Source organism: Thalassophryne amazonica, chromosome 10 (genome assembly GCF_902500255.1).
Source record: "Thalassophryne amazonica chromosome 10, fThaAma1.1, whole genome shotgun sequence".
Lineage (NCBI taxonomy): Eukaryota > Metazoa > Chordata > Actinopteri > Batrachoidiformes > Batrachoididae > Thalassophryne > Thalassophryne amazonica.
This window is the reverse complement of record NC_047112.1, coordinates 15,698,455-15,720,557: the sequence shown is the minus strand read 5'-3', so window position 1 is coordinate 15,720,557 and position 22,103 is coordinate 15,698,455. Positions and strand designations below refer to the sequence as shown.

Genomic DNA, 22,103 nt, shown 5'->3' with positions numbered 1-22,103 from the left:
ACAGGGTTTCTAGCCACTCTGGTACACAGGTATGAACAAATGTCACAGTTTTGACAGTCATGGATATTCTGGTTTTAAATTATTTAGTTTTAGGAAACTATTGTAAAATTCAGCAGATTTCCACATCCATAGTTTGTTCCATAACTGTGATATTCTGACTGCAATCATGCGACACACAAAAATGTAGATACACAAAACTGTTGTGACCTCAAACTGTGTATCTCGTATGTGTGTATGTCCACTGTCTTCACTGTGTTTACTGATTAATCACCAGTCCATCAATATCAACTCATCTCTGCCCAGTAAACACAGATATCAGTGATTGATTGCCCTGATTTGTGCCAATAGACAAGACCTAATCAATAAGGTCAAACACACTAATGTGCTTCTAGTGTGTGTGCAAACAGCTGGCTGTGTGTTTGTACTTTTACACCTGTGGGGACCTGTTTCAGGTGTGTTCACTTTTCAAAGGCATTCTGATGCGGTGGATTTGGCTTTTGTTTTTAGGATAAATTTAGGTTTTGGTTATGAACCTTTTTATTTTGAGGCAAACATACTTTGTTTTTACTACACAACTGCAAATGGTTTTTATAACATCACGTGTCTCGGCAAATCCAGTTCCCACCTCCTCATGTGTGCCACATTTACTAGAAATCAGAGTGAAAAGCATTTGACATTTGATCCCAATTACTTTGACTTAATGATTGTCCAATGACTGACATTTGGTAAATTTGATCGTCTGAGCAACTCCAGAACCAACCTACATATGTGAGCTGTGGTTGGTGGACACTGAAGTGAAGGATAAAAGATAGACAGATAAATAAATGAATCATCAAAATTTTGACCTGTGATTCAGTCACCTTTTCCATAACAAAGTCATTAAGTGCAATTCTGGGCTTGACCTTCATCCATATGCCAAGTTTTGTGGAAATCTGGCCAAGGACCTGGAGTAAGGGATCAAACAGATAGACGGACCACAACTTTGACCTTTGACTCCAATGACCTGGACCTTTCCCCAAACAAACCTTTTCAGGGATGTTCCAGGGTCACCCTTCATCCACATACCATGTTTGTTGGGAATTCCACCAAAAACCATGGCCTCCCATGGTTAGTACAAGAACAAACGAAGCTGCAATACATGTGTCTGCCACTTGGCGGTATAATGAAGTGAGCAGTACAACAAAGAAGAAGAAAATACTCAGCTGGAACAATAACAAAATTTGTCAACTAATGATGCAAAGTTTGGCTATACAATGATAATTGTAGAAAATGGGCTCACCAAATAAACAAAGTTATTTAGGCTATTAGCCAGCAGTAAATCAGCACTATTCTACCTTTGGTGATTAAAATTTTGACTTCAGTTTTGAGCAAAGTACACCAGCAAATTTGTTGTTTTATCGCTTGTTTTGGAAAAAAAAAACTAGAATGCTGAATAACAATTTTGGTGAAACCACAATTTATTGCCTGTATTTTTTTTTAACACACATGCAACATATTTATTTTGTTTGTGCTTTTAAACACAGTAAGTTCACATCGTCAACTGATCCAGCATTTTCTGCTTTTATGTGTTCCTAATTGACATCGTAAAATGATCTATTAGATCTTCACTTTAAAAAAATGTACTGAACGCTGTGACAGGCTTTGGGATGATTTGCATGGATTCTCTCTGGGTACTTTTCAAAGTCCAAAAGTTGCAGGTTTTGTGGTTGAATTGGTGATTCTAAATTGTATGTACAGTAGGTGTGAATAATACATATATTAGATACATAGACTGTAGAGATGAACAAACTCTGATGCTTTCGCACTCCTGAAACTGGCCACCATTTTTGAACGGACGCTGCACACTTCCAATTTTGGAACAATTCTTCAAGCAATCTTCCATATTACTTTCTGTTAAGGGTTTTAGGATTAGGATTATAATCAGGGTTAAGATTTAACTTTTTTCTGAAATGCATAAAAAGTTTAATTTTGAGCAATATTTCCACATCCAAAACATGGCTTTGCACACTTCCAGAAGTCTTGCCCTGTAGCAAAATTCCAATATGGTTCATTTAAAGACTTTTCCACCTTTGCGTACTAAGGTGAACATATATAAGTGCTTTAATTGTAAAGCACTTTCAGTTATATCAAAGTGCTTTACCATATAAAACCATAAGTAAAACAAGTGACAGTTTCTATGTTGGTCACCTGTCCATGACATAGTCTACCCTTTTCCGATGGGACCACTTCTACAGTACAGACACACCTCAACTAAACAGACCTCTCCTGTTTGTTGAAGACATGCCCCAACTTGTGAAGATAAAAAATTCCATGTCCATGATGAATTTGGTAATCCACACAGTCCCCTGTCTTGACCATAAAGTCCCTTAAACCAAGCCAAATCATCCCTACCATTATGATAGTGTTGTTCTTTTAACAATCCCCACAAAGACTCAAACCCGTTCTGTCTGATCCAAAATCTTGTCCTAACTGTAATGGTACAGAGCTGCTAATACTGAAGTTTTTAGCCCCAAGTAAGAAGCAGGACTCTTGTACAGATGTTGGTTGTCTCATTTATCTTCCTGTGGTTGGGAGATGCAGATTTGCGGTCTTGTGTGATTGTGGTGATGCTCACCTTTTCCAACTTTTTTCTGCATTCAGAATGCATAGAATGGATAATGGGAAACTATTACAATATTTCACAAAATTTGGGATCACAAAAAGATAAATAAATCAGACTTAAAAAAAATGAATTCATGATCCAAAAAGTGGTTGAGAACAAAAAGGAAACAGATTGTCAATGAAGGTCCTCACAAAGATAGAGAACAAGAAACTGTTAATGGGTGGATGGATGGAAGGTACGGATGGTGGTGGGGGGGGCGCTGATGTAACAGAGTCAGTTTCATCACCTGAGGCTTGAAGGATGAGGAGAAGGAGGACAAACAGAGGGGACAGGATGCGAGATTAAGAGTCTAAAATGACACCAACGTTGGGTGTCAGCTTCCATCATTCATCCAGGATGATCTAGAGTTATGGCCACAGCTGTGCAGTCATTTACACTTGCTAGGCTGCACTTCAGGATGTAAAAACGGCAGTTTTGGAGTCAGGGCTCTGGTGACGATTTGACAGGTTGTATTGTTTTTTTTTTCTCATTAAAGATGTCCTCAAATTTTATTTTCCAGTGTGGGAGCAGAAACAACTTTACCTTTAGAATATGGACCAAAGACCAGAGGAACTTTCATTTTGTAGTCATAAAACAAATTCAATTATGAACTTCCTGAGTTCATATTAGGTAGTAGCAACATAAATATGAATTTAACTGACAGAGGTGTTTTGTGGTGTTGATGTCTTTATAATGATACAAATACCCAGTTCTTTAGGGTCCTGCTTATTCTTGTGTTATACCTCCATCACACTCAGCTATGTCTACACAATCTCCACAATAAAAAGTGGGAGGACAAAAACCAAATGTGCAACTTATTAGAAAGATGAAAACTGTTAAGGGCTTTGGTGTATTCTCCATGGACTTGGAGGATGTAGCTGAATTTTGGACATGTTAAAAAAATAATGAGGTTGTTAAATATAGGATGCATTAATGACTGCACTGATGCATTGTTGACTTCATTAAGGGACTTCACTGGTGTACGGTGAGTGTGGCATGGACAGCCTCTCTCAGTAGCTGTCTGTGACCTGCTATGTTAATGAAATTTGCCAATTGCTGTACATGGTGCCAAAATACAGCAAAAAAAAAAAAAAAACTCCCACACCGTCTCCCACAAATCCTGGTTTGCTTCAAGAAATTAGTAGGAGTATGTTGGACAGAGTGAAAACATAGTAAGGATATAATGAACAAGAAGTATGGACATCTTTCTATTGTAACCACATCTCCACTGTGTTCAGCAAAATTTTCGGGATGCAGCATTCCTCAGACATGGATGGTCTTCGTCTGAGTATGACGGGGACCTTATTGTATGGTTGTGAGGGTTCTAACCAGTGATTTAAGACAACAACTGTATGTCTTTGATTTGGGATCTCTCAGGGGATCCTTTGGTACCACTGGAAGGACGTTGGACACAAAGTCAAAGTCCTTCCAGTGGTACATGTATGAACAATTACTTAAGGAACCTCTGATGAGAAGTATCATTTGCAATGTGAGGGGGATGTCAACTTTGACATCTTTGCCATGTGGCATGTTTTTTTGGGCATGATCCAGCATGCAGGTGTCTCCAGTTGTGCAAGAAAGCCAAGGGGACCCATACATTTACCTGGCTGTGGTAGACACATGGTTACATTCAAATGGTGGGAATGCGCTTGTTGTCTGCCATCCTGTCCCAAGGTGGTTCTGTAGTGTGGTGGAGGCAGTAATGTGCAGCACCAGCACATGATCCCAGACCTGACTTGATCTGTATTGACCAGAAAAACATGCAGGTCTGTAAGCTGGGTGAAATTCTGAGTTCTGCATTGGTGGAATCGAATGTGGGACCTTCCTGCTGTGAAACAACATTGCTACCCACTGCTTCACATGTATTTATATGAAAATAGAGGAAAAATAAGCACTATTTCAAATACATTTTGTTCAACTGGACATTTTTTTGTGAAAATCAAATTTTATTTTACCACATTTCAACAACAATTCTGTAAACACAAACATCATGCAAATGCAATTTGAGATGTAGCACAACAGATTTTATTTTCCATAAAATAAAAACACCAGAAATCTGCACTTCAAGGTGTTTCTCAAGTTGAAATAATTTTCCAGTTTCCTCCAAACCACAGAGTTCTGATTATTCCATCCAGTTTTTGACTTCAGTTCATTCCAGTTCAGTTTGATTCAGCTTAATTTTGTTAGCTTCACTTGGAAATGGCTCACGCGTATGACGACAAGCTCTGCCTTTGCAGCGCTGCAAAAATCTGCAGTGTGAGCGAGCACGGTGATGCCACCATCCTCTCCTTCAGACCGGGTGTAGCACAGCCAGCGTTACCTGCAGAGAGAGAGAGAGATATTGCACGGTCAGTGGCTCCTGTTGACAAAGAAACTTTCTTCTTCATAGTGATGAAACCTCTTTGAAATCAGAGTTTCTGGTATTGTCTTAAATGCACAATTACTAGCCAGCTCAGTATTCTGACCTTGTCATCATTTCTATGCATATTTTCTGACTCCAGGCTGCATAAACCTGAATGGTTATTGGATTTAAGCATTCTCAGATTCAATCTCATTATTTGTGTAATAAAGGAGGGTGTGACTGAAAGCGATTAACACCCTGTATCAAGGTGTTATTCGGCAACTGGGCCATAGTTGCTTCCACCATAGAAGGTATGAGTATAAAATATTGTATAATTGTGTAATTGTATAAAATAACGGAAAATCTCCTCATTATTTTTCTGACAAGAAATTTAATAAAACTAAAATTGTCTTGTTTTCTGTGTCTGCCATTTTTTTTTTTTTTTTTTTTTTTTTTTTACATTTGAAAGTTAAACACATTTTAATGCCACTGAAGGCCTTATTTTATGTTTAGGTTTGATCACCATTAATGATTCCTTTAAGATCTGCTGACACACACACACACACACACATGCACACACTAAAGAGAATTATTGAGGAAAAACTGTCTGTTGGAGATGTAAGGGCTTTTTTTTCTTCACATGGCAGAGAAATGTAGCGTCAAAGTTGATCTCCATACTCACATGCACACATGCATGTACCTGCACAATTCAATCATCTCTCTGCTGCTGCCTGAGGGTAACACACTGTAGAAGCCCCGTTACAGTGGAAAATCTCCTTTTCCATGTTATTTTGCGCAGTCGTGCACAGTGTCCACCTGCATTTGAACCCCTTGTGGTGTCGATATCAAACCGTGATGTCCGAAAGCATCACACAGGAATGTGGGTTTTTTTTTCAAAAATACAACCGTGAAAAAATTACATCAGTGCCAATGATGACAATAAATATGACGATGATAGATTCAGATTCGGCGTGGGAACACTGAATGCTATTATGAGGTACATTCTGTATTGAACAAACAGTATACTTTTGCATATGCTGATTTTTATTTATAGAATTTTATTCATAATTCCTATTGGCAATACATTAATTTAATAAACATTATTACATTATTAGAACTGAGTTTGATGGGGTAAAATAGCAATTAAAAGATGTGTCAGTTAATCCACAGTTTAGAAAGATTTATTTGAAAGAGAAAACAAGAACTAATAATAATAATTAATAAAAAACATTTTAACTAACCTTGACCATAACCAAGTTTCTTGAGTTTTAGGGGTGTGTATGAATATATATATATATATATATATATATATATATATATATATATATATATATATATATATATATATATATATATATATATATATATATACTTGGTTAAAAGACAAACACATTTGAAGTCCTTCATACAGACTTTGTTTTGCAATCAAATTTATAACAAAATTACACACAAAAGGTAGGTAACAGTAAATGTAAATATAAATGAATCAAAATTGAGGTAGTGGTGTATTTCACTGTTTTTACATTGCAATTTTACAAACATAAAATGAATGTATTCAGACAGGAAAGCAAACTGGGTTGTACAGGACAGTCAGGTGCTTAACAGTTGAGAACATAAAGTAGTTGAAGGAAGGGATTGAATAAACAGAGATGGCCAACACATATACAGGACTGGAAATTTGAATCTGCCTGGTCATACTCACAGCCTCAGCCGAAGCATGTTGTTATTTTGCTGAGTGTGCTGTAGAAAGGGATTGAATAAACAGAGATGGCCAACACATATACAGGGCTGGAAATTTGAATCTGCCTGGTCATACCGACAGCCGGCTATTTTGGGGGTAATTTTCAGTTCAACTTTAAAAAAAAATGGTACCAGTTTGTTCCCCATGTCATGAGGATTCAGAATATATATAGTTTCTAGGGCTACATATTATAGTTTGGGAGTTTATCACACATGGTACATCACTGTATGGTCTTATATAAATGGCTATTTTGGGGGTAATTTTCAGTTCAACTTTAAAAAAATGGTACCAGTTTGTTCCCGGTGTCATGAGGATTCAGAATATATATCGTTTTTAGGGCTACATATTGAAGTTTGGGAGTTTATCCTGGACAGACAGACAGACGTGGCCCTTTATATGTGTGTGTGTATATATATATATATATATATATATATGAATTGTTGCCATGGTGTGCTCGTGTGCTGACTGCGTTTTACCTCCATATAAAGAGGATAACTGCTTTAAACTGGGTGTTTGATATTCTGTGTGATTATTCCCACATATTGGCAATTACATTAATTTATCATTCTACTACAATTTACTGTAGTTCAAATGCAGTGACGCCATTATTGGCCTTCCAATAATTGGTTCAGCAGAACAATGTTCATCACTACAGTATGAGCCTATCTTTCACATTTTGAGCGACTGTGACTATTCTACAGAACATAGATGGAATAATGTGGAATGAGATCACTTTTTTAGCAACTCTACTCATTTTAAACATTCCTGAACTCGGTCGTCAGATGTCTATTTATGAGCTGTAAAAGTGTCGAAGCTGTTCAGACATGCACTTATTGGCAGTGACGATCATGTCTCTTTGTTCTCAGCCTCTGAGATCAGGAGATAGATGGGAAGAGTTTATGGAGTTATGAAGTCACTGACCAGAAGTGTTTGGTGATGCTGATGTTGATATTGTCTTTCAGGTCCTGGTGCTTTCTGTCTTACTGTATGGTTGTGAGACTTTGATGCTAACCAGTCACCTGAGGCAACGACTGGATGGATGTCTTTCATAATGGTTCTATTTGGACAATCCTTTGGTTCTGCTAGACGGATGAGTGGTTACTTGGGGAGGCCCAAAAGAGCAGTATCATTTGCATTGAGAGGAAGCATCAGATATGACATTTTGGTCATGTGGCACGTTTCTGTGGGGATGATCCAGTCCATCATACAGGTGTCGTACAGTGTTGAGGACCCCAGCGACTGTAGAAGGCCAACAAAACACTTGTTTCACCTGGCTATGGGGTGAGACTTGGAGATGTTTTATGGCAAAGGCAGCAAATTCTGTTCAGACATTGTTTGATATATAATAAAATATGTAATAAACAAAATGTCATATATCATACAGACACAAATGAAGTGTCATTTTCTTTGCTTTCTTATGCACTGAATCCATTCCAACCAACATTTAGTAGATATTAAAAAAGGGGGAAAACTTAGCTTGGTGTGATATCAATTATATATCAAACAATGTTTGTGCAACATTTGGTGCCTTTACCGTAAACTGCACAATTGTTTGACATATCTGTTATATCTCAGAGTGAAAAGCCAGTATCTGCTCCAATTCAGGGCCGGTTGTCAGACCAGGGTTCCCTATGTCGCCAACTGTTTTGAAACAATTGATTTGAAACATTCTGCATTTTTATACATTATAAAACACATGTTAATAAACAGTATGTTGCTTGTTGCTGCTGCATATGATTTTGTCAAACCTTCAAACTATACATGCAGAGACGGCGGCATGCTGCTGGTGTCAGCGGTCTGTGGCATAATTTTGAGAATCAAAATGATCAAAAAAAAGTATTGAGCGTCTTTGATCAAATGGCCTCCCTCCAGACTGTGTTTAAGAAATTAAAGGCCGGGGATATTCCACGATTGTCTGTTTTATCATTTTATTACAGCTAGCATTCCTCTGATGGGCTGCCTTTATGATTTAGCAAATACAATTACTGCGTGACTTATTTCAGGAGCCTCTTCAGTGCTGAGGACTGTTTGCGAGTGCGCCGGCTCTGGTCTATTTAAATAGCATTAAGTAATTGGAAAAACAGGGAAAGAGGTTGGAAAAGCTAAATTGTCTTTGTGGATTTACACCCTCGTTTTTCTCTCTTTTTCTTCCACCATAAATATCCCACAAGCTTCTATTTTAAAGGTAGAATTAAGAGGAAATTGCGTTTTAACTGATACAGAGAAACCAATTCGGGAAAGTTTCAGATATTTTTCTCAGGAAAGTGGAAGATAGAGAAAAGGGAAAAAATTAAAGGGAACGAGGTTAATTCCGCGCCGTCCCCTCGCTGTTAATGAAGTGTAGGTGGCGCCTCGGTCAGCGCCGCTAATTGAACAGTGGAGATTACAGCAGCCGTCGCTCCTGTGTGAAAAGACGGCTGTGTTCATTAGTCGTTGCCATATAATATTCATTCTCTGTAGAAATATGTCGATAGTAATCTATGCAAAGAGCCACTGGGATGATGTTAAAGCGCTCGGCATGTGGTACCGTTAGCTCAGACAGGCCGCACCAAACTATGTTCATCATACGTTTGCTTACCTGCTTGCAAAAACTGTAAAGAATTTGGAGAAATTAAATGCTTAAAGGTGCACAACTTTGAATTTTTTTTAAAGAAATGATGAAATTTGTGTTGAAATCTAGTTATTGTAAAGTAACTTTAATTTTGTGGTATGTCACAAAATTACAGAGATTATTTTTTGGTAAAAGTATTTATTTCTGGGTGATTCCACAGTAAACGCAGTGTGCTCACTCAGTCAGATTTTGACACATGAAGAAAGACACGTGTGCAAAGTTTGCAGTACATGCTGCATTTGTTGGAAACTGGGAACTTTCCAGCGCAAACTTTGAGAATATTTGTGATAAAGTGATTTTAAACATTCACGTCCACACTGACTTATGTTGGAAAACCAGGTGAAAAGACTGCACCCGAACCAAACATTAGTCTTAACAACTGACACAACAGACCGACGTCTTACCTGTCGAGCAAATATCCAGCGAAAACTGCGAAATGTGTTCACATTTTATTCAGAGTTCTTCTAAATGGGATCTTTGTTGGTCTGTGTTTATTTGCTCTTTCTGTTTTCATTTTCCATCACTTTTTTTTTGGCACTTTGTTCACTAAAAAAGTTGGTGTTAGCTTCATGGAGCTGACAAAACATGGTAGACCTTTAATTGTGACAGTGTCCTTTGACCCTCAAGCAGCACACGCAGAGAAATTAATTTTTCCCACTGCGTCGTTCTGTCTTGTTGCACTTTTTTTGTCATTTAACGTTCTGCTAAACGAAGCCGTGATGTTGATTTATTCTGTTTCTGCTGTGAGCTGCATGTCTTTATCGAGACAAAAACAAAACTCTGCTTTTGGCACTTTCCCGAACCCCACCAAGCCCCCTCCTCCTCTATACCCACACCCCCCACCTACCCGTCCATTTTTGCTGGTTGAGCCCCTTGGGACCCTCACTCTCTCACTGTCTCTCTACCTCTCTCGCCCCCTCCCTCGGGGCAGGAGTAAACCACGCCTTGAGGCCCTGCTCCCATTGTGCATCCTCTGCTACTTCTGTTTGGGGCCTTTGTGTGCCGCTAATCAGCCGTGGGGCCGTGCTTGGCCCCATGTGTGTGTGTGCGTGCGTGCGTGTGTGTGTGCGTCCGTCCTGCCCTCATTACGTAGCTGCACTGTGAGGCCAGCATGGGAAGTTTCTGCTGCGCCATACACCCCCCCCCACCCCCACCCCATCCATCCCTCCCTAACTGTCCATCAATCCCTCCTCCACCCCCTCACATCTCCACATCCAAAGACTTTAAAGCTGCACTCACCACATTTTTTAACGAAAACGAGACTTTTCCGATGGGCCTGAAGAGGTCAGCGCATCCTTTCTGCCTAATAATCTTGTCAGTTATTACCTCGGACAAAGCGGGTGTGTTTCCCACCGAGTCTGGCTGTTGGTTTGCTTATTAGAACTCCAAAACTTAAAAAAAAAAAAAGAAGAAAAAAATCTAAGTTGGTGAAAGAGTTGCATCTGGCCATTTTTGGACATGATCTAAACAGACAGACTTTTATTACAAAAGGTTTTCACAAAGCTGAGTGAAAAGTTTCAGTTCCATGGCTTGATCTTAAACATAAATAAATAAGGTGTGGAAAAAAAAAAGAAAAATCAAACAAAGTTGCAGGTCTTTTTACACAGATGGCTGATTTTGGACACACTGCAGGAATGACACAGACGACAGTCGGCCTCCAACACTTCCAGTGTTCCTTCATGGCTCCACCCAAACCTGACGAGACCTTCACCAAACCAGTGGGCATAGAAACTACTTTTTCAATATATAGAGTTCATCCAACTTTTTGTCATCCCCCCAAACCCAACACCAATTTCACATTATTAACATCCAATTTTTATTTATTTATTTCTTTTTACCTTTAATGTAATTAAAGGTAAAAAAAATTAAATTAAATTAAATTGTATATTTAATGTAATATATTGTAAATTTCCTCTTTTTAATTGTTTTTCATCAGCCTGTCTAGGGACTACAGGTGGAAATTAGCATGTGTGCTACAACCTGGCATAATGCGTCTCTCCTATTTAAGGATAATGTATATTATGCACTGTCCCTGTTTCAAATAAATAAATAAATGAAAAATAAATTAAAATAATGAAGTGTAATCCAGTGCAGGACTTTGAACAGTCCACTTTTCAAACCAGTTCACTCACTTTTCAGCTGGTAATTTTTTTTATTATAATTTTCGTCTTCATCTTTTTTAATTTAGTTTAGTGTTCTTGTTTATTGTTACATTTTAAATTACTATGTTGTTCAGCATATTATTATATTTTGATTTGGCAAGCATTTGTATATCTCACTCACTCACTCACTCATTCACTCACTCATGTTCAATCGCTTTTCCGGGATCGGGTTGCGGGGACTTTGTATATCTACCATATAAATAAATGTTATCATTATCATTATTGTTATTCAACATGAGATCTCTTAAATTAACAGTTTTCCAAGATAAAACAAACACCATTCATAAGCTGTACATTTATTGTGAAATGCAACCCAAACTTGAGAGTTATTTGACCAAAGTAATTATGGAGGCCCTACTGTGATATTAGACTCTTGGTGACCTCCTGTATTAACTCTATTTTTATGTACTCCCCACCCCCACCCAGGAATGCCCCTTGAAGTCAGAATTCCAAATTGTCAACTTGTTCGAACTCCATATACTCCGAGTTGACAATCCAACAAGGCTGCTCCAAGCAATGAAAACTGTAGTTTTTACATTTTCTGTTTTCTGGATTTCTATCTTTTTTTTTTTTTCTGTCCAGTTTAATAAATCGTGCCCACAGTAATGTTGGATTCCTGTCTGCAGATATGTTGTTATGATGTTTTAATGTGTTGAAATACGTAATATGTTGCTTATCAACTGATGCCGCTAACATTTGCGAACCTGGACGATGTTGCTAAGAACGATGACTCTGTGCTACAATCAAAGCAGCAAATTAAAACATTAATCTACCGCCTACACTGTCTGTCCTCTTCCATGAGGTCTCTTTGGGCGAACACATATTTTTGCAGTGCTCTGTACTGCAAATCTTGGAGTTACTTTGCTTATTTTGAGACTTGAGGTGCTGTGTGGAAACTGAAGTGAATTAACCTCAGGTGTGACTTCATTCCCAGTTACAATTTACGACTTTGGAGGTAAATGGACTACGTTATTAAATACTTAAGATGACCACAAGTCAACTGCTGGCCTCTTCTGTAGCACCTCTCGACTTTAGACCAAGCTTTTGGTGCTCTGTAGTTTAACTGCTGCCACACAGTAGTGATGCTCCAATGCTGCACCTCATTTTTAGACAAACACACCCACGGGCGCAGTTCTACCCACTATCAACATGTCACAGGGGGCCGGGCTTCTGTTGTACCCATGCGATACGCTGAGCACTGCTGTGCACTGCTGTGCATCGGGTGGAAGCTCGAAGTGGCTGCTGCCCAATCAAGGTAAGTTTAAACCATGTTGACTGTTTGAACAGAACCATGAAGGAACTTGGCGTAAAGCGCACACAGGAAGTACTTTCTTCTTGTCAAAGCTGAGTTGTTGTTCACGGCGTTACACCTTCTGTGTCCGACGGGCGTTCCGAGCAACAGCAGTGTTGGACGCAAGACGGCTCTCGGCTCTTCCCGCACTCCCGCCATGTACTTGTAATGGAAGTTTGATTAGCAAGCATGTAATATACTTTACCCCCACGGCTGGAGACGGGGAGCAAGAGGAGGGTGAAAGGAGAAGGATGGAGGGAGACATATAGCAGGAAGGAGGAGGAGTGCATATAGGGCGCCCTCTCAGCAGGTCACCTCCCCTCCTTCCCACACCTCCCCAACTTTATTCCTTCACTTCAGACCAGGACAGTAGTTCTTAAGCATCACCTCCTGACGCGCTGTAGCCCGACGCCGTCTCCCCGCCGACGCGACCCTTCCTATAGCTGCACCATGCTGTGTGAGCGGCGGCTCTGGGTGGAGTAGGATGGGGTGGGAGGTCAGAATCAGGAAGAGTTTTTCTTGTTACCCGCCCTCCTTAACAAGCTGCATGCAGGAAGTTGCTTGTGCACAGACACAATGCACGTTTATTTTGTTCCAGCAGGGAAAAGTCTTCTGTGTCGTTACTCAGCTGATTTTAAGGGTTAAAGGCCAAAAAAACAATATTGAGGTTCACTCAGCAAACTGACTCATTGGACTGGATTTCACTCTAATAAATATATGTTGTCCCAACTAAATAAAATTAAATTATCTGGCATGGATGTGTTTTATTTGAGTTGGGGCTACATATATTTATTAGATGGAAATCCTGCACATAAGTGAATTGAGTTCATCCAATGAGTCATTTTTTTTTACTATAGTGTTTAGCGGTGTGGCGCTTTTAAAGGGCAAAAGGAAAAATAAACTATATTAACAGACAAGGAAAGTGCAAACATAAAAATTATAAATGAGACTTGACCTTTCAAATGTTGTTTTTCCACCGAAAAACATATTTAAGTTAATTTGTGATTTGGAAATTCTACTTTAAAGTATAAATTGCATTTCATGTTTTTGAACTAACACAAAAATAGGGAAGAAGGCTGGAACTTAGAAATAAGAATGTTTAATTTTTAACAGTTCAGTATCATTTCCAAACAGTTACTGTCAGGTCCATAAGTATTTGGACAGTGAACACCTGTAACTGTGATTGCACAGTTTCTGCAATTACAGCCACAGAAGCCTTACACTCCTTCACAGTTGTCACTGGTGCCTTGGTGACTTCCCTTACTAGTCTCCTTCATGCACGCTCAGTAACTTGTAAATGCTAATGCATGCATCCCCTGACTTGTCTAAAGACAACTGCTGGAAAAAGTGATGCTTGGTATTAAAAATAGTCCTCATAATGAATTTTTCCAATTACTTAAGGCCTCTGGAAATGTTGGCACTACGTACAAGAAAGTCTGCAATTCCTACATTTTTCGTGCAATATTTTTGTTAAACCTCTTGAATTAAAGCTGAAAGTCAACACTACAACCACATCTTGATTTTGGAATTTTAACTCCATTGTGATGGTTTCCAGGTAGAACTGGAGTTGTGTCAGGAAGAGTAAGTAAACTCTTTCAACTGTTCCTTCTTCTTCTGGCAAACTCTAGCTAAAATTTCACATCTTCTGTTTAAGAAAATCCTTCTCACCCACTCATTTGTCTTTTTAAATAACCATGTTCCTATTCAGTTTTTCAAAAAAAAAAAACAACAACAACAAACAAAAAGAACAATTACTGTATGATTAGAACATCATGTGATTATAAAACTTGTTGATAGTTGCCCAGCAACTGGTCCTGTCATTTCTAATCGGCATGCAAAAGCAAAGTTATCGTGGATTTAAAATATGAACAAACAAAGTTTGGCTTTGCCTCGGTGCTCCAGATCAGCACTTCTCCCTCAGCCTGTGCCTGACTGTGCTGTCAGCTCAGGGTGGAAGCAGAACAAAATTAATGTGTGGAGACACCTGACAAGCCCACTGGCCTTTATGCCTCAGCCTAATCACTCTGGACCCAAAGCCATTGGGAATTAAACCTGCAAAACCAAACAGTCACTGTGGGAGCCAGCTGGCATCTGAACGGCTGCAGAGGGAAAGAACTTTACCCGCAGCACTTCGGGGGGAAGTCACAACTCTTACTCGACTCAGACTTCAGCAGATTTATCGACTGAATTTATTTACTTAAATATAAATGTCTGAGGAGGAAATGATTTAGAATGATAATTAAGAAATTTGATTGAGATTATTGTGAAATTTGTTCAGTTTTGATTGTCATATTTGTGTGGTGGTTGCTTCGCTAATGAAAAAACAAATAGTGTGCACTGAATCTCTTAACTCAATTATGAGGTGCCATTGAGAAGGTTTTGAAGCGTTTCTGAAGCATTGCACACCCAATAAATGAAAGCTTCACGCATTCTCAAGAAATGGTGCATCCTCAGAATGCAGAAGATGGAGAACCACACCGTACTTCTCCTGGGTCATGCTCAAACCTCTCAATCGCCCCTCGTATATGGTCAAATGAATCAGTGAGCAACAGTTTTCACGTAAAATAGCAGCGCTGCAGTTTTTTAAATTTTAAATTTTATCCACTTTATCTGCAAGTCAGTTATTTTTGCTTTAGTTACAGTTTCAGCAATGTTTGAAAAAGCTATACTGCTGCATTGTCTGTTGCAATCCCCTCCAAAACAGCAGGAGGCAGTAGTGAGAAAAGTCATTGATTTTGCCACGTAATGAGAATTGTTTATCTGATTGATATAAGCTTTTAATCGCCTCTCCTGCCTTTTACTGATGCAGATTTCCTAAAAAATGTATTTTTTGTACAATTACGAGGACAATTCATGATGTTTCTGTGATGTCATCACATCACTCATACCATTTGATTACAGATAATTAGCTATACAGAGTTATACATCATCTCCACAAACTAATGGTTGTGGAGATACCTGGAAATGTTTTTTAGGGCTATAATTTTGATGACCTTGACAATTGATCTGTCTGCTGCAAAAAAATCATCTGGAGAAGCTAACCCAAACACTGTCCCGGGTTGGTGAAAAGCTTTTTCCGGGTTATTCTGTACACAGCTGTTGCTGCCATGCAGAAAAATTGCACCAACCTGTATCATGGCTAATTGGAGTCCATCTGGGGTAAATTAAGTTAATGGGACATGATTTGGAAAGTCACACACCTGTCTACATATAAGGTCCCACAGTTGTCAGTGCATGTCAGAGCACAAACCAAGCATGAAGTCAAAGGAATTGTCTGTAGACCTCCAACACAGGATTGTCTCAAGGTACAAAACTGGGGAAGGGTACAAAAACATTTTGTTGCTTTGAAGGTCCCAATGAGCACAGGGGCCTCCAAGACATCAAAAGAGGTTTTTTTTTTTTTTTTTTTTTCAGGACAACTCTGTGAATGTCCTTGAGTGGCCCAGCCAGAGCCCAGACATGAATCTGATTGAACATCTCTGGAGAGATCTGAAAATGTCTGTGCACCGACGCTCCCCATCCAACCTGATGGAGCTTGAGAGGTGCTGCAAAGAGGAATGGACAAAACTGCCCAAAAGATAGGTGCACCAAGTTTGTGGCATCATATTCACTTTTAGCACCAGGTTCTCCACAAACATGAGTTGCGTGGGAGGAGAGGGGGCCGCATATCCGGCCGCACCCCAGTCCAGTCTTCTGCTCACGGGGCCCCCCCGGGGGGGAGGCCCAGCTATCAGGGGCCAACCGAAAATCTGCGGCGCTTCGGTATCGCTTCGTCTAGGCAGGATTCTGACTTAGAGACGTTCAGTCATAATCCCACAGATGGTAGCTTTGCACCATTGGCTCCTCAGCCAAGCACATACACCAAATGTCTGAATCTGCGGTTCTTCTCATACTGAGCAGGATTACTATTGAAACAACACATCATCAGTAGGGTAGAACTAACCTGTCCGCTGCACTTCTTGACGTTACTGACACCTCTACTGGTGGTTGGCTCTCACTGCGGTATTGTATCACTTCCTGTTCCGGAGCACAGCGGTGTTTTACTGTATCTGTTAGCTGTTTAATCTGCGCAGTTAGATTGATCTAGTTAACTAGATAACGATTTGTTTCACAGTGTAATCTTCACGTGCCTTAACTAAAGCACTCCCTCTGCTGAATCACCTCTAAATTATTTACACATTATTCACTTTGTGTGTTTTTAGGAATCCGCTAGCTTAGCGCAGCTACTAGCTCTTAGCCGGTTTAGCATGGCGGCTTCTGCTGTCTCTCCCGCACTTTTCTGCTCTGGGTGTGAAATGTTTAGTTATTCCTCGGCCTCCTTTAGCAGTAATGGTACTTGTAATAAGTGTAGCTTATTCGTAGCTTTGGAGGCCAGGCTGGGCGAATTGGAGACTCGGCTCCGCACCATGGAAAATCCTACAGCTAGCCAGGCCCCTGTAGTCAGTGCGGACCAAGGCAGCTTAGCCGCCGTTAGTTCCCCTCCAGCAGATCCCGAGCAGCCGGGAAAGCAGGCCGACTGGGTGACTGTGAAGAGGAAGCGTAGTCCTAAACAGAAGCCCTGTGTACACTGCCAACCCGTTCACATCTCTAACCATTTTTCCCCACTCGGCGACACACCCGCCGAGGAACAAACTCTGGTTATTGGCGACTCTGTTTTGAGAAATGTGAAGTTAGCGACACCAGCAACCATAGTCAATTGTCTTCCGGGGGCCAGAGCAGGCGACATTGAAGGAAATTTGAAACTGCTGGCTAAGGCTAAGCGTAAATTTGGTAAGATTGTAATTCACGTCGGCAGTAATGACACCCGGTTACGCCAATCAGAGGTCACTAAAATTAATATTGAATCGGTGTGTAACTTTGCAAAAACAATGTCGGACTCTGTAGTTTTCTCTGGGCCCCTCCCCAATCGGACCGGGAGTGACATGTTTAGCTGCATGTTCTCCCTGAATTGCTGGCTGTCTGTGTGGTGTCCAAAAAATGAGGTGGTCTTCATAGATAATTGGCAAAGCTTCTGGGGAAAACCTGGTCTTGTTAGGAGAGACGGCATCCATCCCACTTTGGATGGAGCAGCTCTCATTTCTAGAAATCTGGCCAATTTTCTTAAATCCTCCAAACCGTGACTATCCAGGGTTGGGACCAGGAAGCAGAGTTGTAGTCTTACACACCTCTCTGCAGCTTCTCTCCCCCTGCCATCCCCTCATTACCCCATCCCCATAGAGACGGAGCCTGCTCCCAGACCACCAATACCCAGCAAAAATCTATTTAAGCATAAAAATTCAAAAAGAAAAAATAATATAGCACCTTCAACTGCACCACAGACTAAAACAGTTAAATGTGGTCTATTAAACATTAGATCTCTCTCTTCTAAGTCCCTGTTAGTAAATGATATAATAATTGATCAACATATTGATTTATTCAGCCTTACAGAAACCTGGTTACAGCAGGATGAATATGTTAGTTTAAATGAGTCAACACCCCCGAGTCACACTAACTGCCAGAACGCTCGTAGCACGGGCCGAGGGGGAGGATTAGCAGCAATCTTCCACTCCAGCTTATTAATTAATCAGAAACCCAGACAGAGCTTTAATTCATTTGAAAGCTTGACTCTTAGTCTTGTTCATCCAAATTGGAAGTCCTAAAAACCAGTTTTATTTGTTGTTATCTATCGTCCACCTGGTCGTTACTGTGAGTTTTCTGTGAATTTTCAGACCTTTTGTCTGACTTAGTGCTTAGCTCAGATAAGATAATTATAGTGGGCGATTTTAACATCCACACAGATGCTGAGAATGACAGCCTCAACACTGCATTTAATCTATTGTTAGACTCGATTGGCTTTGCTCAAAATGTAAATGAGTCCACCCACCACTTTAATCATACCTTAGATCTTGTTCTGACTTATGGTATGGAAATTGAAGACTTAACAGTATTCCCTGAAAACCCCCTTCTGTCTGATCATTTCTTAATAACATTTACATTTACTTTAACGGACTACCCAGCAGTGGGGAATAAGTTTCATTACAGTAGAAGTCTTTCAGAAAGCGCTGTAACTAGGTTTAAGGATATGATTCCTTCTTTAAGTTCTCCAATACCGTATACCAACACAGGGCAGAGTAGCTACCTAAACTCTGTGAGTGAGATAGATTATCTCGTCAATAGTTTTATATCCTCATTGAGGACAACTTTGGATGCTGTAGCTCCTATGAAAAAGAGAGCTTTAAATCAGAAGTGTCTGACTCCGTGGTATAACTCACAAACTCGCAGCTTAAAGCAGATAACCCATAAGATGGAGAGGAAATGGCGTCTGACTAATTTAGAAGATCTTCACTTAGCCTGGAAAAAGAGTCTGTTGCTCTATAAAAAAAGCCCTCCGTAAAGCTAGGACATCTTACTACTCATCACTATTTGAAGAAAATAAGAACAACGCCAGGTTTCTTTTCAGCACTGTAGCCAGGCTGACAAAGAGTCAGAGCTCTATTGAGCCGAGTGTTCCTTTAACTTTAACTAGTAATGACTTCATGACTTTCTTTGCTAATAAAACTTTAACTATTAGATAAAAAATTACTCATAACCATCCCAAAGACATATCGTTCTCTTTGGCTGCTTTCAGTGATGCCGGTATTTGGTTAGACTCTTTCTCTCTGATTGTTCTGTCTGAGTTAAGGTGGCAGTAATTAAACCATTACTTAAAAAGCCATCACTTGACCCAGCTATCTTAGCTAATTATAGGCCAATCTCCAACCTCCCTTTTCTCTCAAAAATTCTTGAAAGGGTAGTTGTAAAACAGCTAACTGATCATCTGCAGAGGAATGGTCTATTTGAAGAGTTTCAGTCAGGGTTTAGAATTCATCATAGTACAGAAACAGCATTAGTGAAGGTTACAAATTATCTTCTTATGGCCTCAGACAGTGGACTCATCTATGTGCTTGTCCTGTTAGACCTCAGTGCTGCTTTTGATACTGTTGCCCATAAAATTTTATTACAGAGATTAGAGCATGCCATAGGTATTAAACGCACTGCGCTGTGGTGGTTTGAATCATATTTATCTAATAGATTACAATTTGTTTATGTAAATGGGGAATCTTCTTCACAGACTAAGGTTAATTATGGAGTTCCACAAGGTTCTGTGCTAGGACCAATTTTATTCACTTTATACATGTTTCCCTTAGGCAGGATTGTCTTACAGACATAAAGACATGGATAACCTCTAATTTCCTGCTTTTAAACTCAGGTAAAAGTTATTGTACTTGGCCCCACAAATCTTAGAAACATGGTGTCTAACCAGATCCTTACTCTGGATGGCATTACCCTGACCTCTAGTAATACTGTGAGAAATCTTGGAGTCATTTTTGATCTGGATATGTCATTCAATGCGCATATTAAACAAATATGTAGGACTGCTTTTTTGCATTTGCGCAATATCTCTAAAATTAGAAAGGTCTTGTCTCAGAGTGATGCTGAACAACTAATTCATGCATTTATTTCCTCTAGGCTGGACTGTTGTAATTCATTATTATCAGGTTGTCCTAAAAGTTCCCTGAAACGCATTCAATTAATTCAAAATGCTGCAGCTAGAGTACTGACAGGGACTAGAAGGAGAGAGCATATCTCACCCATATTGGCCTCTCTTCATTGGCTTCCTGTTAATTCTAGAATAGAATTTAAAATTCTTCTTGTTACTTATAAGGTTTTGAATAATCAGGTCCCATCTTATCTTAGGGACCTCATAGTACCATATCACCCCAATAGAGCGCTTCGCTCTCAGACTGCAGGCTTACTTGTAGTTCCTAGGGTTTGTAAGAGTAGAATGGGAGGCAGAGCCTTCAGCTTTCTGGCTCCTCTCCTCTGGAACCAGCTCCCAATTCAGATCAGGGAGACAGAAACCCTCTCTACTTTTAAGATTAGGCTTAAAACTTTCCTTTTTGCTAAGGCTTATAGTTAGGGCTGGATCAGGTGACCCTGAACCATCCCTTAGTTATGCTGCTATAGACTTAGACTGCTGGGGGGTTCCCATGATGCACTGAGTGTTTCTTTCTCTTTTTTGCTCTGTATGCACCACTCTGCATTTAATCATTAGTGATTGATCTCTTCTCCCCTCCACAGCATGTCTTTTTCCTGGTTCTCTCCCTCAGCCCCAACCAGTCCCAGCAGAAGACTGCCCCTCCCTGAGCCTGGTTCTGCTGGAGGTTTCTTCCTGTTAAAAGGGAGTTTTTCCTTCCCACTGTCGCCAAGTGCTTGCTCACAGGGGGTCGTTTGACCGTTGGGGTTTTTCCATAATTATTGTATGGCTTTGCCTTACAATATAAAGCGCCTTGGGGCAACTGTTTGTTTTGATTTGGCGCTATATAAATAAAATTGATTTGAATTGATTTGATATTCAAGAAGATTTCAGGCTGTATTCACACCCTTTTCATCAAAGGGTGTGAATACTTACGTATGTGCGATTTATTAGTTTTTTGTTTTTAATAAATTTGCAAAAAATTGCAAAAATATATAGAAAAAAATCATGTTGTCATTATGGGGTGTGGTGTGTGTACAATTTTGAGGGGGAAAAATGAATTTACTCCATTTCAGAGTAAGGCTGTGACATAAAATGTGGAAAAAGTGAAGCGCTGTGAATACTTTCTGGATACACCGTTATACGTCATTAAGTCTCACGCTTTTTATTTCGTGCTCTCGTCACTAAATGAGTCACATTTTTGTGATGCGTTTTTATTTTATTTTACTATTTCTATCCATACCCCTTCCCCTAACCATAACCTAACCCTTTCCTTTCACCATAACCCCAACAGGTCACCCTGCATTTCGTGATACAGTCACGAAAATGTGGCACGTTTCGTGACGGTATCACAAACTAATAATTTACTTGCCGAGATGCCATCATGAAATGTTGTGAGACTGGATTGTTTCTTACACACTGAATCCATTCCAACCACAGTTACATTAATTTTAAAAATGAAAAAAAAAAAAAAAGTTGAGCTTGGCATGATATCTGCATTTTTTATTTTTTTTATTTTTTGATGATACTGTATCCATGCATTGGAACTCCCCCCCCCCCCCCCCCCCCCAACACACACACCACACGCACACACATTTTTAAGTGAAAGTGGATACACACCTGCCCTAAATTAAATGCATTTTTTATTAAAGTTGATTAAATGTGCAACCTAAAATGAATTGATTTCATGACCCCAACAGATCGTAAAAACACTGTAATGATGTCATCAGTGTGCGCTGGAAGTCACATGAAAATGACTTCAATATGAGAGTTTGGAGTACGAGAGTCGTGCACAAGATGGAATGGATCTGAATTATTTGT

General features: G+C 39.7%; 2 long non-coding RNA genes across 3 annotated transcripts in view; both read right to left on the bottom strand.

Annotated features, from left to right (window-relative positions):
* Positions 1–4,776: 4,776 nt before the first annotated feature.
* The window catches only part of LOC117518360, a 208,344-nt gene continuing 191,017 nt past the window's right edge, over positions 4,777–22,103 (bottom strand). For both annotated transcript variants that reach the window (XR_004562962.1, XR_004562961.1), the window contains one exon: positions 4,777–4,961. This is a non-coding gene — a long non-coding RNA (uncharacterized LOC117518360). The remainder of the gene's footprint in view (positions 4,962–22,103) is intronic.
* Positions 10,000–10,454, bottom strand: LOC117518361. The gene is made up of 2 exons (XR_004562963.1): positions 10,182–10,454; positions 10,000–10,150 (listed from the first exon to the last, which is right to left on the bottom strand). It is a non-coding gene; the product is annotated as an uncharacterized LOC117518361 (long non-coding RNA).